Genomic DNA, 6,000 nt, shown 5'->3' with positions numbered 1-6,000 from the left:
TTTTATAAGCTTTGATTTACTGACAAATGATGCTGCATTTTATAGAGTCATAATGAAACTTATAAATGCAGTAAATACTTGTATCTCTGCCCACATGCTTCAAATTCTTTGCCAAACAATTTACTCTTCTACATTGTTAGCTCTAGATATAAATAATTTTTCAAAGATCTCCTAAGGATTCTTCATACTAGCACAAATAATAATAAAAATAATAGCAAATTGTTTGTTAACCATCCTAAGTATTTGTTGAAAAGAAACTGATTTATCCCTAAAAGAACAACGCAGCTGTTGTAATCAGATACGAAGGATACTTTCCAAAATTATGAATAAGGTAAAATAGTAAATATCCAAATGTACTCTTTTAAAGGGTAGAATTTAAAGTAGGTGAGACCCAGGAGATCACATTGTCTCTGACCACCTGGTATCTTGTTGCTGTTCTGTTTTAAAGTTGTGACAAAATATAGCACACACTGTGTGGGCAGAATTCGGTGACTGTATATGTACTGCCATCACATCAGCTACATCTCCTTTATCCATTGATCTCCAGAGGGGTTCCTGAAGGCCTCAAATTAGACAACACTTCCTCCAGCAAGTCTCCCATGAGGATATCCCTTCTATATGAATATGGATATCTCCACTGATATCCCTTCTATATGCCTTCTTACCATCCTAATCTTCCTCCTACCAGAAAAACAAATACAACCGGGTTGTAAGTGCCTGATTAGCATTCCCAGTCTCCACTGACCATGAGCTCCAGAGCAGCAAGGACCACCGTGTTCCCACTCCAGTCAAACACAATGCCTGGCACATAATGTGTTTGTGAATGAACGATGTTCTTGGTTTCCAAAGCCCATTAATATAGATGAGCATAAATCATTCCAGCTGTATGATCCAGCAATAAATTTGGTCACTGAAATTGACAGAGAATTAGTCTGTATTTTAAAAAGTAGAACAGTCACAAGTCATGACTTTCTCTACTCCTTTCTCATGACCAACATTATAAATATTTTTAAAGATTATGTTCTATTTAGATCTTCCACACTTTAAAAGGGACATGATACAATAAAAAAGTGATAGAGAAAATAATAAAAATAAGAAATGACTAGAATACACATCCAGAGGAAAGGTCAGAGAAATATGAGTGTTTGACCTGAAACAGATGTGCTAAATATTACATTAATTATGGTCTCTGGGGACACAAGGAAAGTGCTGTCTATTCCTTGAAAGGACAGTGGCATGGGCTACTGCAAAGTCGTTTAGGCCCCATAAGTAACAGCTTCCTGACCTAACAGGCTATGAGACAGGAGATTGTGTGTCTATGGGTCCACTCAACAGACCATTTTTCAAGTGATTAGGGATTTAGTTCTGCCTTCCAGACAACCAGTTTTTGTATAGCTGATCAAATTACAGGCATGTGGTCAATTTTAGTTTATCATCAACTATTTCCAAATATCAAATATACCTCTCTTTCATTCAAAGCTTCTCATCTCCTATCTAGAGGTTATGAAGACAGGTTCTATTATTTTTTTATAGCAAGATATTTTTCTAGTAAAAAAGGGAAATGATCCTTTTCCCTCTCAGATTCACCCCAGCATCACGGAGAAGCTGAGGCCCAAACAGCTGTCCCAGAAGGCAGGCCCATGGCTGCTGAATCACCCGCAGGAAGACAGCATCCCCGCACACTCAGAAAAACGCCAGCAGGAAAATGCAGCCGAAAACCTGCTAGTTCTCTGACACCTTTTCCAATTTATTCCCCGTCATGGAAGCGCAGAGACCCAATGTGGAACACGCCCCTAGCAATGTCTACTGAGGATGCCAGCCCAGCAGGGCTGTGCCAGCCCATGACACCTAAGGAGAGATGGAACCAACAACTATTCTGCCCTGAGTCAAAATAAAGCCTAAAAATGCTATCTTTTATGATTCCTAATGCCAACTAAAAATAACAAGGTGGTTAGTTCAGACCTAAGATTCACCTTGGAGATTTTCCCTAATTGTACATATCCCCCAAGGTGTCTTTTTTCCAAATGAAATTGGTCATTGACATGGTGATATGCTCCTAATAGCTAAATAAAAATATTCCCTGCCTGAAGCATTATAATAAAGTTGTCTTTTTCCATTTCATTGTCTCAAAACATTTAATCAATTGACATGACAGCCGGGGCAGGTCAAAAGGGGCCACCTCTATTAATTTACCATTGCAATAGTCATTAACTTATTGATGGCGTACTCTTATTACTTTAACTTGTTTTTAACAGTTTTAGTTTTTCTAACGCTTTTAAACTGTAAACTCTTGAGAGTCAAGGATAGAAACTTACACACTTTTTAATCCTGTGTTCCCATTTTGAAAAAATCCAGCCGTGAGGAGAATTCTGAAGTGGATACATTTTGCCTGCAAAAAAGCTGGCCTCCTATTTAGAAGGGCTTCCTATTGCCTACCTAATTTCAAGAGCCTAATATCTTCCTCCTATCAAACTCTACTTGAAGTTTTATATTAAATGAAATTTTGAAAGTATATTTAATACTTCTAAGACAGAACTAGGTACATAGTAGAAACTCCAAATTTATTAGCTCCCTTCTTTTTCCAGCTCAGGAAAGGATCTATTATCAGTTATCTCCAAACGCATGAGAACCTCAATCAATAATTTTCTTCTACCTGCAGTATTGTCTCTTCTCTAGTTATAAAATAAAAGCCCTGTCTCCTTATTAAAGAATGTGTGTGTGTGTGTGTGTGTCTGTGTGTGTCTGTGTGTGTGTGTGGATGAGGAGTGGAGAGGGAGAAGTGGAATGAAAGAAATACAAATACTTCCTAAAATGCTGAATGGCACAAAGTAAGCAGTTATCTCTGCTTACACATAAAGCCAAATTTGCCCCCTTCTCCTCCCCGCTTCCTCCCCCTTCTCCCCACCCCACACCACCCTGACTCCTGGCCAGGGGCCAGCTCCCCTGTCTTTATCTTCCTGAGTTTACAACGGGATTCTGATGACCCTATCTCAATTCTGGCAGCAGCAAGCTAAGTACTTTACTGACAAGACAAGGCTTGTCCCAGGCAGACAATGGGAAGTAGATAACTGTTAAAAATGCTTAATTCCAAACATGGGAATGAATTAGCTAAACCGCTTTGGTAATGATTTTTCTCAGTAACGAATACCATGAGGAAAGGCATTCCTTAGCACAGTGGTGTGTACATGACAAGTGGTTGGGTTCATTTACTTAACATGTTTTCCATAAGTTGTGATTACTAGTCTACATTTTTTCTGATATTGTCCCCATTTTATTGCGAATTTTAGGTCTTAAACACTGTCTATGTTTCAAATATTTGAGAACATACCAGACAGACATCCTCCACCCTATTACCAAAAATATTACAAATACTAGCTAACTTGGGAATCTGCATCCCATATTTGTTCCCCACAGAGCTTACCAAATGTCGGTGCATATATGCATTCGCATGCAAATTTTTTTGCTGAACATAAGTATCCTCACAACACCATAGTCACTCTCTTATTTGTGCAAGCAGAAAGTCTGTTAGAACGAGGACTAAACTGCATGCACAGTTCAGGGCATCTTTGGATGGCACACCCTCTCTACAGAATGTGGGCCACTCATCTAGACATCCCAGTGTTTTGACATAAGCCCTGTCAGATAGGAGATTCCATGCTACCAGATACACTTCTTTCGAAAATGTCATCCAGGGTAGAAATTGATTTTCTGCCTCAAATGCAGCTGCTGCTCTGAGAAACACCCCATCTTATTAAAAGTGTCCCTGTTCCACCTCCATCTAGACATAGGTCACATGAAGAAATTGACATATATGTAGGAATGCAAAATTCTCACTGATTCATTCATTCATTCAACAACCGTATTTAAATCACTGTTCCAGATGCTGGGGCTATGGCAGTGAAGAAGAGAGCAAAGGTCTCCACTCTCATGGAACCACTATGATTTCAGACAGTGTTTAATTATGAAAAAATAACACAAAACAGGGTAATTTGCTACAGAAAGACTATTTTGGATTGGACAGTCAAAGAAAACTTCTCACAAGGCCGTGTTATTTGAGCAAATCAGACATAATTACAGATATTAAATAACCTGGTAGAAAAGAATCAAGATTTGTAGACAGAAGACCCAGATTCTAATTTCTTAAACGTCTTTAGGCACCATCCTGAAAGCCTTCTACCTTTGAACACAGAACTGGTATCCTAGCAGGGACACTTCTCATTCTCCCTAAAAGGGATGGTGCTGGTTCAACTTGATGAGCTTTTCCATTATAATATTTATATCATGACTAAAACCCACTACATCCACTTTTTTAAATATGAAGACTCCAAATCAATGGTTCTCAATCCTGGATGCAAAATAACTAGGAATCCTAAGCCTGCTGGCATTGCTTTCAATGGTGAAATAAATTATGTGAGATAAACTAGTAGGAAGGACTTAGAGGTGCAAACCAAAGGCAGCTGAGAAAAGGGGTTAGGGGTGGGGTCTTTCAGGACTAGTGAATCCATTGTCTCTGTGGATGCTCCACTGCCTCTTAGAAAACCACCTGATATAAGTGAACATTTTTGAAGCAATTCAACATTTTCATAGCAAATTTTATCCCAGGCAATTTAGCACAAGATATCTGTATTGGGGGCAGAAAAAAATTCTTGATAATATCATCAGGCAAGATTAGAATTGGAGATGATGTATACATTTGTGGTGTTACCACATTTGTTACCACATTTTTTTTCAAGTTATGCAACAGAAATCACAGTCTCTTGAGGTTAAAAACTGCCCTACTCTCTTCAGAGATTTCAAATTTCACACCTCCACCCACACATTAAATTAGTAGTCCAAACCAGATGGAGGTTAGCGTTTTAGGTTAGAATGACTGTCTGGTGAAAGGCTTTCCTTGCATGGCCCATAACTACTGCTTTTACCTTTAAGCCTATTAGTGCTTTGCTTGATTTTTGACATTACTGTGCATTTAAGCTATTCTAAGTCTTACCCTGAGCAACACAATTTTCCATACCATGGCCACATGGAGTGGCTCAAAAATACTTTTTCATAGGTCTTGAGGAAGAACCAAGAGTGAATTCAACGATGAGTCAGAAGCATTTAAATAAATAAACACATTCACAGGCCAGCACCTTTTCTCATGGTGCTTCTATCACACCCACTGAATGTTCATGTCTCCTTTCTGTTCATCTCAATTTTACCCCATTTTCAAGGCTCAACTCCACCTTCATCTCCTTCTTCCTCTCTACCAACCTTCTAGAATTCATAATTTTGGTTATATATATACCATTGACTCCTCTTCCAATTGTGTTTGTGTTTGATTTAACTGAAGTATAAGTCCCTATGAGACAAGAAGCATATCTTACACTGCTGTCCCTCAAGAGCTTCTCTGTAATTACACTAGAATCAGGTAGTGGGGCCTTGGAAGATGAGCAACAAGTGGAACTACTTTTGGAGAAGTCTTGCTGCCTAGAGCTGTAGGATTAGAACTTGGCCTGAGTCGTGTATTCAGAAAGAAGCAGTAAAATCGCCCCAGTGACCACGTTCCTGGCTAGAAACCAGTAGTTTTGGAGACTGGAGGAAAGATCTCAGAATCTGAAGGCAGAACTAGATTTGAAAGTTAGTTCAGTCACTTCTCTGTAAAATCGGCTGGCAGAATTTCAGTAGGAATAGATATAATGTGTGTAAAGCAGCTATACAGGGACTAGCACACAGCAGGCGCTTGGTAAATAGTAGCTATTATTATGAAGGTCCAATACTGTTTGGAAAAAGAACTTTATATTTTTTTCTGGAAATCCAGGATGAGATGAGATATAAAAAATTATAGGCACAATTAAAATCTATGAGAAAGACTGAGTCACACTGAACACTTGGATCTGAGTGAAATTTGGATTTGTGTAGGAAGAGGGCTTCTCTTTGGCTTTTCTTTTATTATCCCAGAAACGCATCTTTTTTCCTTCCTTTTGGTTGACCTTATAAAGTGTTAAAGCCTCCATGTTCTAG

This window comes from Diceros bicornis, chromosome 1, assembly GCF_020826845.1.
Source record: "Diceros bicornis minor isolate mBicDic1 chromosome 1, mDicBic1.mat.cur, whole genome shotgun sequence".
In the NCBI taxonomy this organism is placed as follows: domain Eukaryota; kingdom Metazoa; phylum Chordata; class Mammalia; order Perissodactyla; family Rhinocerotidae; genus Diceros; species Diceros bicornis.
The sequence above is the reverse complement of the archived record's forward strand: the minus strand, read 5'-3'. Positions refer to the sequence as shown.